The sequence below is a fragment of the Chrysemys picta genome, chromosome 5 (assembly GCF_011386835.1).
Source record: "Chrysemys picta bellii isolate R12L10 chromosome 5, ASM1138683v2, whole genome shotgun sequence".
NCBI lineage: Eukaryota > Metazoa > Chordata > Testudines > Emydidae > Chrysemys > Chrysemys picta.
The window spans coordinates 44,078,434-44,090,876 of record NC_088795.1 but is presented as its reverse complement, the minus strand read 5'-3'; the positions used below and the strand labels follow the sequence as shown (position 1 = coordinate 44,090,876).

Here is a 12,443-nt window from a genome sequence, read left to right as displayed (position 1 = left end):
CTGTAGCGGGGGGGGGGGGGCAGGAGGGATTCTGGCAGCAGTGAAGTGGGATGTGGGGAGGTTGAGACCTTTCCCCAAGTCACCCCAGCCAGTAATGCTGAAGCCTCAGGATGGCAGCCCTGGTGAATGGGACGGATCGGCAGCCCCTGCTGACTAGGGTTACCATACGTCCGTTTTTTCCCGGACATGTCCTGCTTTTCGGCAATCAAACCCCCGTCCGGGGGGAATTGCCGAAAAGCCAAACATGTCCGGGAAAATGCTGGCCGGGTACTTCCTCTCCCGCGGTTGCTCTGCTCCGCTCCTCCCCTCTCAGACTTTAAGAGCCGAGCTGCCCGAGCCAGCGCTACTGGCTTCGGGCAGCACCCCCCCTTCCTCCAGACCCCGAGCCGCCGGCCAGGCACTTCCCTTCCCGGGCTCCAGCTGAGCTGCTCCGCTCCTCCCCTCTCAGACTTTAAGAGCCGAGCTGCACGAGCCAGCGCTACCGGGTGGGCGCTTCCCCTCCCGTGCTCCAGCTGCGCTGGGGAAGTGCCGGCCGGGGGCGCAGGGTCTGGGGGCTGCACGGCAAACCGTGAAGCCGGTAGCGCTGTGGCAGCCCTCTCCCCATGGCTGGGAGTGGGAGGGAGGAGGGGGCGGAGTTAGGGCGGGGAAGGAGCGGAGTTGGGGCGGGGCTAGGGGTGGGAAATGGGCGGGTGGAGGGTCCTCTTTTTTTATTTATTAGACATGGTAACCCTACTGCTGACTGAATCCTCCTGTTCTCTCCAGAACGGGTCCAGCCTTGCCAGCAGCAGGGCAAGCGTCCCCTGCCCATGTGCCTCAGCCCTGCCTGGTCAGACGCCATCACCCGTCAGTCCTTGGCCTCCCAGGCTGCCAGTGATGGGAGCAACTCTGGGTGGTGGCTCGGGTGACACAGACACCAGACCACTAGGAATTGGGTGCGGCCCTGTGGGACAGGAGAGTCTCGCAGAGGGCACTTGGGGGACTCTCCTGCCCTTCCCAAGAGCGATAGCACCCTGTCCTAAGAACATAAGTCTGGGATGAGGCAAAGCTTGTCATTAATTAACCTGGCTAAAGAGCTGGCTGTAGCTGCTCCGGGGACAAGCTGGCTCGCTCCTGCTCATGGAGGTGAATTCATCTCCCTTCCCAGGAGCACCTGCTCTCCCTTTCATTCCCCACCAGCCTTCTTGTGCCAGGCCAGCGAATGGCCACAGGATGGGAATGAGGCCTGGGCCGCGCCCCAATCTCCTGAGTCTAATGCAGCTGCTCACCTTGTCCCCCATCAGCTGCTGGGTTTCCCCCAGGAGGGAGTAGGTGACAGGGAGAGAGACACACACACACACATTTGTCCTTCTGGTTGCAGGGCTTGTGTCCTTCCAATCCCATTGGTGGCTGCACAGTGGGCAGAGTCCTCGCTGCGTGCCCGGCCCAACAGAATTGCAGGGCGTGGTGTGGAACACAGAAAGAGATAGAGAGACTCATCCTCCAGCCGGGGTCAATCTGAGAGAAATTGGCTGGGGTCCCAGTCTCACTCTTCTAGCGGGTGCCATTTCCCAGCTGGGTTCCTTACTCCTCTGGTGCAGCAGCAGCTGGTAGAGCCGGTAAACCCCATCCCTGGCCTGCCGGCTGATGTCCTTGGCTGGGTCACTGACGGACAGAGCTAGCTGTGTCATGTGGTGACCCATCCTGGGGAATTCCGCTGAGTTCTAATGGACGGGAGAGGGAGAGGGGACTCCATCAGCATTTTCCTGTCAGCTCCCAGTCCCCCCCGGGCCAGGACTCTCCTTCCCCTCAGCCCCTCTGCAGGGCCCTCCATGAGGACTTGCTTCCCCAGCTGCTCCAGGATGACAGGGAGGCATGAACCTGGAGCACAGTCCCCTTAAAAGCCCAGAGTCACCACTTAACTAGGACAAGAAGAACTTGACTCAAGCCAGGCTCACTCTCTGCTCTGACTCTGCCTCCCCAAGAGGAACACTCCTAACCCACAGCCCCTGCAGCAGCAGATCCTACAGCCCGTCGGAGCCAGATCACCTACGCCTGGAGTCAGGAAGCTGGGGTCAGAGGTCACTTACGTCAAACTCAGGGAGGGTGATGGTGAATCTGAGCAGGGCAGTGCTGCTCTTAACGGCCCTGGCTCTCTCTCGCGGCACCGTGGACACGATCTAGTAGTTAATGTGCTGTGGGGAAAGGAGGCATTGCACTGACTGCCCTGACCAAGGATGCCCACTTGGGGCCCGGCTAGGAGGACAGACTGGAAAATGGATCTAAGAGTGAAGGTAAAATTGTCCCCACCTCTCTCATCGGGCTCACCTCCAAGATGTACTGGAGCCTGTCGGTGTCTGGGGACTCTGCCAGCAGGTTCCCCAGCATGGCATCCAGGAGGTCTGGCAAGACCCTAGGCAGATCCTGAAAGCAAGGGAGAGCCATGGGTCAGAGTTAGGGAAAGTGGGGCTACACCTGCCACAGGATGGGAAGTGGGGTCTCTGGGAAACACTGGTGAGACCCCCAAACACATATCCTGGCCTCTCTCATTCACATCCCACTGCAGGCAATTAGCAAGGACTCATGGCAGGATGACAGCTGGCTCTTCAATCCATGACTTTAGCATGATCTACCTGCACTTGGGTGGTGTCCTTCTCCATGCCCAGGGTGAAGACGGCGTGCAGGGCAGCTCGGAGGAGGTGGGTCTCCAGCTCTGGCTCCACGGCAGGTGTCATAGTGCTGGCAAGAGAGAGGAGCCGGTATTAGACTGTGCAGTGCGGGGATGGGACTGGCACCAACACGCAGGTGAAACTGCAGGGAAATAGGCACAGGCTGGCGAGAATGGAAACTGAGGCACCGAGCCAGGGAATGACAAGGCCAAGGTTTCTCAGACAGACAGTGGCAGGGCAGGAATAGCCCCTGTTCCCTGGACCCTGCTGCCCCTCCTGTATCTGATCCTGGGAGTGAGCCTCTCCCCAAAGCCGTTGCAATGTTACTGGAGTGAAAAGAACAGCCCAGCCAGGAGAGAGTGACCCTTCCCCGCACCTCTGCCAGAGGAGCCACCCTTGGGCGGTGACCTGGGAGTGGGAGGGGCAGTGACTCCCAGCCCTGCGCCTGAGTTTCCTATTGACCTGTGGGACTTTGGGTAAGTTGCTCCCCGCTCTAGGCTCTGTCCCCAGCAGTCAAATGGGGATTTCATACTTTCCCACTATTGGAAAGTGCTGGGAGAATCCCCCAGCAAAAGCTGCTCTGACAGTGCTAAGCAGCATCTGACCATTAGAGGTCGGAGCGCACTGCCCAGGAGAAGGAGTGTTTGGTTCTGGGCTGTTGGAGTACGGGCTTGCAACCATCTGTGCACACATATTATACTAATTGCATCTAGACCACATCTCCCTAGTTTGTTTGTGAGAATGTCCTTATTAACACCAAGATGGATCACATCTACTGTTTACTTCACTAGGCCCGTAACCCTGCCAAAGAAGGAGCTAGGATTGGTTTGGAATGATTTGTTCTTGACAAGTCCATGCTCACTAGTCCTAAGAACCAAATTGTCCTGTAGGTGCTGACAAACTGATTGTTTAATAAGGGGTTCCAGTATCTTTCCAGGTATGTTAATGGATGGGAAGACGTTCTTTTTCAGGGATCTCTGACGAGAACTGGGGCACAGCACTTAGTTTGTTGAGGCCATAAAATGGAGACAGGCACCTCTTCTCTTCTCCCAGCACCCCAGATACCTAAAAGGGTGGGACTCACATCCCTCAATGGGCTTAAAAAAGACAATGGTTACAATGTGGCCCCAACCATTTCTGGTTTCTGCAGACTAGATGTTTTAGCAAAGTTTAGAATTCCTTGGTGCTCAACACCGTGAAACTCCCCTTTCTCCTTCACAAAGGGCTTTAACGCCCCTTATCTCACCCAGGCTCTCGACTGCCCAAAGTTGGAGAATTGTCCCTGTTCCCACTGCAGAGCACCCCCCACGACACACACACAGAGTCCTCCTGGTGGTGGGAGGGGAACAGAGGAAAGGACAGAAGACTTAAGAGATGAAGAGAAAGGAGGAAGGGATGGAGGAAAAGGTAAAACAAAAAGAACAAACCCTAATGTCCCCAGTGATTCTAAGGGACAAAATCCCAGGTGAGGAATAAAATTCGACCACCTTAAGCTAGTGTTTTCCATGCCTAGAATTCAGCTGGCGCCAGATGCATCAGACTGAACAGGTTCCAAACCTCTCGGAGGCTCTTACCTTCTAAACAGGGACGTCTGTTTTCTAGTAAAATCAGGAAAAAGAAAAGAGAAAACTCAAAAGAGGTTCCTCCTGGCGCTCATGTACATGAACCTAAATACTCTCTCAGTCCTCAAAGAGAGACCTCGAGAAGGAGACTTGCTGAAGCAAAGCTACAGGGGACTCTGAGGTTTCCCTGGCCCTGCGCCCCTGTCCTGCCTGGCTGATGTCAGCATCTCTCTGTGAGATCACCACCTCCCCAGCACCTTTGACCAATAGGCTGAGGTCCTGCAAAAGGCCTTTGTGATGTCACTGCCACACCCACTCCTCCCCTGCAGTGTTAATGTCCTGCCACAGGGCAGACACTTTGGAGGTTTGAGCTACACAAAGAGGAGATACTTAGATCTCAAAAATTAGATAAGATGTTTCAGTCTGAGCTAAGTAGGTGCTGCTTTTAACAATTGCAACATAATAAAATACAAATAAAATAGACTATTTCAGCCATTCTATTATGTCCTAATCTGGTCTGAGTAAACAGGATAGGACACCTCATCTTATGCACTGCTCCTAGTGACACTCTCCAATAGATCCCCATTCTCCACCTGCCGGGAGGTAAATAGGGCGGATTGTTATCCCTACTTGAAAGAGGGAGAAGCTGAGGCTGAGAAAGGAGAATTGACTTGTCTTAGGTCACACAGCCAGTCCGTGGCAGAGTTGGGAAAGGACCCAAGAGCCCTGATTTTCAAACTAACCATCGGATCTTGAATTTCAGACATTGAATGACCTGAATAAAGTGCTCTCAAGTGAGTTCCAGACCAGCAAGAGTTCATAGTAATTATTCAGCAAGTATTTTAGGAGAACTGGAATGTTAGAGAAAATAATGAACTGCAGAGACGCAGCAAAATTTGTCGAACATATGACTGGTTATGACTATTTACTTGGTCTTAAAAGAAAACAACAGGGACCTGAGTCTCCTCCCTGTCAATAACCCCCTGCTCAGCCAATCAGGGTAGAGACCGAGGGGCGGGAGGATGAGGGTTCTCACCAGAGAGCCCAAAGGATGGCCCAGGTCACCGCTGGGGATCACTGTCTGAGCACTATTTCAGCCCCACATTTTTCGGTGGACCTCCCACAATGGGAGTTGTAGAGCAACCCCCATGACACACACACACCCCTCCTGGTGGTGGGAGGGGAACAGGGAAAGGACAAAAGAAGTAAGAGATGAAAAGAAAGGAGGGAGGGATAGAGGAAAAGGTAAAAGAAAAAGGACAAACCTTAATGTCCCCAGAGATTCTAAGGGACAAAATCCCAGGTGGGGAATAAAATTTGGCCACCTTAAGCTAGTGTTTTCCATGCCTAAAATTCAGCTGGAGCCAGATGCAGCAGACTGAACAGGTTCCAAACCTCTCGGAGGCTCTTACCTTCTAAACAGGGACGTCAGATTTCTAATGAAATCAGGAAAAAGAAAGGAGAAAACTCAAAAGAGGTTCCTCCTGGTGCTCACATACACGAACCCAAATACTCTCTCAGACCTCAAAGAGAGATCTCGAGAGGAGACTTGCTGAAGCAAAGCCACAGGGGTCTCTGAGGTTTCCTTGGCCCTGCGCCCCTGTCCTGCCTGGCTGATGTCAGCATCCCTCTGTGAGGTCACCACCTCCCCTGCACCTTTGGCCAATAGGCCGAGGTCCTGCAAAAGGCCTTTGTGATGTCACTGCCACACCCACCCCTCCCCTGCAGTGTTAATGTCCTGCCACAGGGCAGACACTTTGGAGGTTTGAGCTACTCTCTGGGGATCACCCCGCTCAATGAGTGTTCATTCTAGGAAGCAAGCCGGCTAGACAGTAAAACATCACAAGCTGCTCCCAATGCTACACTCGGTTTCTCAGAAATGAGTAGACTTTATGGCCAGAAGAGACAGTTAGAGCATCTAATCTGACCCCCTGCATATCACAGGCCTCCTGTCTATCACAATAGCTACTTTTGGGGCAAACACATTCCGGAAAGGCATCTAGTCTTTATTAATGACATCAAGAGATGGAGAATCCACCACTTTCCTTGGTAGCTTCTTCCTGTGTTCAATCATCCTCGCTGTTGAATATTTGTGCCTTATTTGTCATAGGAATTTGTCTCTTTTCACCTTCCAGCCATTGGGTCTTGTTCTGCCTTTCTCTGCTAGACTAGAGAGCCCTTTAATCCCCAGTATTTTCTCTCCATTAAGGCACATCAACACTTCAATGAAGTCCCCTTCAATCTTCTTTTGATAAGCTAAACAGGTTGAGCTCTTTCAATAGCTCACTAGAAGGCATTTTTCTCCAGCCCTCAGAACATTTGGTGGCTCTTTGCTGCCCCAGCTCCAATTTCTAGGACCATCTTTTTCAAAGGAGGACACCAACACTGGAGGCAGTATTCCAATAGCAGTCTCACTGCTGCTGTGTCACCTCCCTATCCTACTCACGGCTCTGCTCCTTCGTCTAATGATGGCTTTAGCCCTGTTCACCACAGCATCACACTGGGAGCTCATGTTGAGTGGCTTCTCCACTCTGGCCCCTAAATCCTTTTCAGAGTCACTGCTTTCCTGGATACACGTCCCCATTCTGGAGGTGTGGCCGGCGTGCCTTGTTGCCACGCATAGGACCTTGCATTGGGCTCTGCTCAAACTTGTTTTCTTTGAATGGGTCCAGCTGGCCGAATGAGCCAGATCGCTCTGTATCACTGCCCTCTCCCCATCAGGAATTACCACTCTGCCTGTATTTTGTCACCCCCCAATCTTATCTGCAGTGATTGTATGTTTTCTCCCAATTCATTGATAACAATTATTTTAAAAAATTAGTCCTTGAGAGCTTCTTCAGACCCTTAGTACCCAGGACCTGCTCCCCACATCACAGTGAGAAATGCTGTCCAGCCCTGCTGGTACATAGGGGATAAGCACAGAACAAACGTACCTTTAGGAGCTGTGTTGTCCATAGGCTCTGAACAACATGTGGGGGTCAGCAGATTACAAACGCACGACAGACCTGTAGTGTAGACAGGTCCCAACTGTGTCTCGGTTTCCCACCCTGTAAAATGGGGAGAACAAACAAAACCTTGATTAGCTCCATTTGATAGCTGGGGAAACCGAGGCACCCAGCGGTGCAGAGACTCGCTCATGGTCCCAAAGCCAGGAATAGAAAACAGTAGATCTGATAGCCAGGCCTGGGACCTAACCCTGGTTTTCCTGGCCTTGCTGCTCTAAGTTTAGTCACAGCCTCCATGTCTTTTCCCCCGTGTCCCTTAACCCCACGTCACTGCAGAAGAGAGATTTTCTGGTAGCCAGCTGGCTCTCCTGCATGTGGATGTCGTTCCAAAAGACATGCTCTGGCTCAGTCCCATGCTATGGTTGGCTGAAGGAACCACTTGGTCACATTCTAGGCCCTGAGTTATACAGGAGGGGCGACTAGATGCACATAATGGTCCTTTCTGACCTGAACCTCTATCAATCGCTACATTTTCTGCTGCTAGGAAGAGAACTCTGGACCTATTTTCTCTCATTCACTTTCAGTCGGAATAATTTCAATCCAGGCCAAAGGATTTCCTCTTCCATTGTGTCTTCAGCACCTTTGCGAGCAACCAGTTACTGTTACCCACAGGTTTCCAGTTTCAACCTGTCCCACGGTGAGATGGCCAGGAAAGGGGTTGGAGCTCAACTGCACCTGGCCCAGGTGATGCAGCTCCCTAGGGTGAAGGGAATAAGTGTGGGGGTCACGTGACAAGACGCAGCCTGTGATTAGGACCCAGGCCTGCTGAGAGATAGAAGGGCAGCCTGTGCTCAGCCAGGAGAGAGACCCCAAGGGAAGCAGGCATGGGAGGGGCTTGGAGAGTCCTTTAAAGGTCAGGGACAAGCTGGGAAGGGGCCAGGTTGAGCACTAAGGACCAGGCCCTAGGAGGGAAAGACAGGGCAGTTTAGGAGATGGGGCAGATAGTCCAGTTGGTTTCGGCTCCCAGGACCAGACACCCAGAGGTGAAGGTGATTGTCGGGGCTTCTGTCCTTCTTCCCCAGTGTAGATTTGATAGTGGAGAAGACTGATGCCGTAAGGGGGAAGTGAGTTACCCCAAGGTCACCCAGTGAGTTTATATCACGAATGCATACTCGGAAGGATCCAATAGAAACATGGATTTTCCAGTCTCTTCTTTCTAGGAGTCCCCAGGGCTAAGGTAAAACCCCTGCTGCCCCTCCCCATTCTGCTCACCTCCAAGATGTGCTGGAGTTTGTCTGTGCTGGGGGGTGCTGTCAGCAGGATCGAGAGCTCGTCATCCATGTTCTCGGCGCAGGCCTTGCTCAGAGCCTGCCAGCGGAGGGAGACCAGGGGTCAGGAGCCTGCATTAGCACCCGTGTGCCATTGATCAGGAGCTGGCTGAGGTAAGTGCCGCCTGGCTGGAGCTCGCACCCAGAAACCCTGCCCCAGGTTGGAACCCCCCCCCTAACCCAAATTCCCTCCCAGACCTCACACCCGGCACCCCAACCCCCTGCCCCAGGTCGGAATCCCCTCCTGTACCCTAATCCCTCCCAGACCCCACACCCCCACCCGTAGGGTTACCATACGTCCGGATTTTCCCGGACATGTCCGGCTTTTGGGGGCTCAAATCCCCGTCCGGGGGGAAATCCCCAAAAGCCGGGCATATCCGGGAAAATCGGGAGGTCAGCCGGCCCGCGGGGAGCCGGTCAGCCGGGCCGGCGGGGAGCCGGGCCGGCGGGGAGCCGGGTCGGCCGGGCCCGCGGGGAGCCGGGCCGGCGGGGAGCCGGGTCGGCCGGGCCCGCGGGGAGCCGGGCCCGCGGGGAGCCGGGTCGGCCGGGCCCGCGGGGAGCCGGTCAGCTGGGCCGGTGGGGAGCCGGGCCCGCGGGGGGCCGGGAGCCGGGGGGGTGCGCCGGGCCGCCGGGGGCCGGCAGTGCTGGGCGGGCCGGGGGTGGTCGGCCGGGGCCGGCACCCCAGGGCCCGAGCTGACCCAGGCTGGAAACGCCGGGGGGCCAGCCTGGGCCGCGCCTCCTCCCCCCACACCCCCCTTACCTGCTTCAGGCTTCCCGCGAATCAAATATTCGCGGGAAGCAGGGGAGGGGGCGGAGACTTTGGGGAGGGGGCGGGGTTGGGCGGGGCTGGGGGCGGGGCCGTGGAGTGTCCTCCATTTGGAGGCACAAAATATGGTAACCCTAATTAAATTAATAACTTTGCTAAACACTAGAAATCATGCTCTTAATAAAGACACTGAATTTATGACTTATTATGACAATCTATAACACTAACCTCCCCCCCCTTTTTTTTTGTCCTATAACTGCAAGGGTTTTAACAGGCCACATCACCTGGAATGGTCCCTTAAAACATATGCTAACTCCTTATGCTAAACTATCTGTTTGACTTTGTATTTAGCTGTGACACTCTGAGTACTTTTCCAAGACCTGAGGAAGAGCTCAATGTAGCTACTAAGCTTTTCTTTCTCACCAACAGAAGTTGATCTAATAAAAGATATTACCTCACCTACCTTGTCTCTCCTACAGCAACTGTGTCTGATTGGCTTCTTCATCAAGGCTTTGATTTGCATTGCTGATGTTACCTTAGTGTGTGTGTGTTTGTGTGTGTGTGCATGCATGTGTATGAGTGAAAGAGAGACTACAGAAGAACTACTGAGTCCCGCTTTCAGTCTATATCCCATCATCTTTCCCCAAATGCTGGTTTACAACATCATTAAAAGTACATGGTTTAGTTGCCAGTATCTGAAATTTACTCAATTGGTGAGCTTCTTTGTGTGTGTATATGTATTATTGGTCCAAGTTTATAATTCAACTTAGTATGTCAGAATTTAGAATGATGCAAAGCAGTGAAATGGTAAAAGTTCAGATTTCCTACCTATTTTTGCTGTCTCTGCTCTGTTCCTCATGTTCTTTTTGGTGATAATATTGTGCAGCTTTGTATTCCAGCCTCCTATGAAGCCGTAGAGCATGTTGTCTGTTATTTTCAGTTTACTTATCTGGAAGCAGTCTGATGTCCCCCGAGTAATAAACTCTATTGACTGCAATTTTTTTTGTGGTCAGTGGCTGTTATATACAGTTTTAGAAAATTCATAAGAGTATCTTCAACTTGTCAGGAAATAAAAAGAAAAAATAAATGAATGGGGTGAAAAATAAAAGGTCAAAGCCGCTGGAACATGGCCAAATCAATAGTGCCTTCTTAACAAGTATGCTATTCTCAGAATGTGCCAGGGCCTTCCAGCCAACCAGCATTTCCAGAACTGCCACATTGTGAATAAACAGAAATATGCATCAAATGCAGTCGGATGCACTCTGGTGCAGAGGTCAACTATCTACTCTAATATTGTCTGGGTTCCAAATACCAGGTACTATGTTTAGTCAATCAGCACTGAAAGTATTTTGGGCTATATTCTTTGATTTAAAGCAACTCTTGGATTCACTTGTGTAGATGCCAATAACTTTAATTCCCCCGCACCCCAAGGTTGAATTTGGCCCTGGCATAAGATTTCATACTTATGGGGAAAACATTTTAGCAAGAAGATAAAATGGTGCAAAAGTGGTGTCATGGTTTCCTTTAAATAAAAAAAGACTGAAACAGAGTGGGAGATGGGTTTTGATTTTAATTGGAGCATAAAAGAATCACTGCCCCACTAACACAAACTTAAATGTATAAAACAAACCTTTTTACACTGAACAGGTACTTGTTCTGATTTTCCTCCTCTATTACTGTTGATTTTTTCAATACCTTGCTATATGTGTGTAAAAGATGATGACTCCTTTATGCCAGACTTTTGAAACATTTTTGGTTATCATGCATTACCAATTCATGCCCACTGGAGTGATTTCAGTATTACAGAATTGGATTGTGATATCAAAGAATGATTGAGGCAGTAGCATGATGCTGATTACACAGGAGAAATTTGCTTTTCTTCTAGAAACAATAAAGGGAAATAATAATAAAAATACCTGTCTCTATTTTCCCCTTTACAGTTTATTAGTGATTCATGTACAGAGCTGGTCAAAAAATGTAAAAAAAAAAAAAAAACAATTTTATGAAAACATTTAAATCCCCCCCCCCAAAAAAATGTTCCATGACATTTTAAAATCAATATTTTTTTATCAAAAATTGTATTGGAATCACCTACAAAATTGCCATTGAAATTTTGATGTGTCTTTACTAAAAATCAGGTTCTTACTTGAAACCTGGTTTTTCAATGAACAATAATTCTTATAGATGATTTTGATAAACATATTGGAAAAATATAACATGAAAATGTTATCACATTAAAAAATGTCAATAAACATCTTTTTAAAAGTCCATTTTGGGGGAAAACGGACATTTTTCAGCTAAAAAGCTTTTCATGTGAAAAATCTCAATCAGTTCTGTTCCTTGAGTTTTTTCCTGGTTATTCCACTGGGGCCATGGCGGATATGGAGCAGAGGCTGCACACCTTGCCAGTTGAGAAGCTGGTACTGTCCCTTAAATTCACAGATTGCCTTGACCCTCTGTACTGGTTCTCAGCCTCTGCATGCCTGCCAGAACAGTTCCTTCAACTTCCTCCCTGCCATCCTAGCCCCAACCTTCCCATGTAGGGGAAGAGAATGTACCCATCACTGTGGGGAAAACTGATGTAAGTTAATGTTGATAGGGTTAACATTAATTTATTGGCTGTTCTCTGAGAGATGGAGGGAGGAATTATGTCACACACAACCACGCTCCAGTTTCATCCCCCCTGCCTAGAGGTAGTAGTTTTCTATCCATCCCCTTTGCATATTGTCCTCACCTTGAACATTTAATGATGGCATATTGCTTAAAGATTACCTTTTTTTAAAGCTTGTCTGAATGGGACTCTGCAAGACAAAACTCAGTGCTTAGCAGGCGCTGCTGTACACGATGATATTCCTTATGTTTGCACCTTTACAAAAAAGCCTCTTTTTGTGCAGTGAAGGTATCATAACCACTTCTAAACTATCAAAAAAAGTGCTAGAGAGAGATGAGAAGCTTTCTCAATAAAATCCATTGCATTAATTAGAAAGAAAGCATTTCAAAACAACTGAATCTCCCAAGTGGCAACCTTTGGCCATTATAAAATGATTCCAGTGGAAATCCTGCATTCTGATGGGTTGAAATGTCCCCAAATTATTACATAGAGTGATGAAAAAAACCCTCTCTTCATCTCATGCAGTTGACCTCAGGCAGACTGCATAAGAGCTGACAGCAGTAAAACAGGCATAACGAAAAGAGGT

General features: G+C 50.4%; 1 long non-coding RNA gene across 3 annotated transcripts; it reads right to left on the bottom strand.

The window, feature by feature from the left end:
• Positions 1-308: 308 nt before the first annotated feature.
• On the bottom strand, positions 309-10,479 carry LOC135983617 (uncharacterized). Of its 3 annotated transcripts, none has more exons than XR_010601339.1 (4): positions 10,075-10,479; positions 8,425-8,520; positions 7,141-7,254; positions 309-2,715 (listed from the first exon to the last, which is right to left on the bottom strand). It is a non-coding gene; the product is annotated as an uncharacterized LOC135983617 (long non-coding RNA). The 3 variants fall into 3 exon arrangements; XR_010601340.1 differs by lacking the exon at positions 10,075-10,479 and having other exon boundaries at positions 313-1,700; positions 2,067-2,715; positions 8,425-8,646; XR_010601338.1 differs by lacking the exon at positions 10,075-10,479 and having other exon boundaries at positions 310-2,715; positions 8,425-8,646.
• Positions 10,480-12,443: the final 1,964 nt, after the last annotated feature.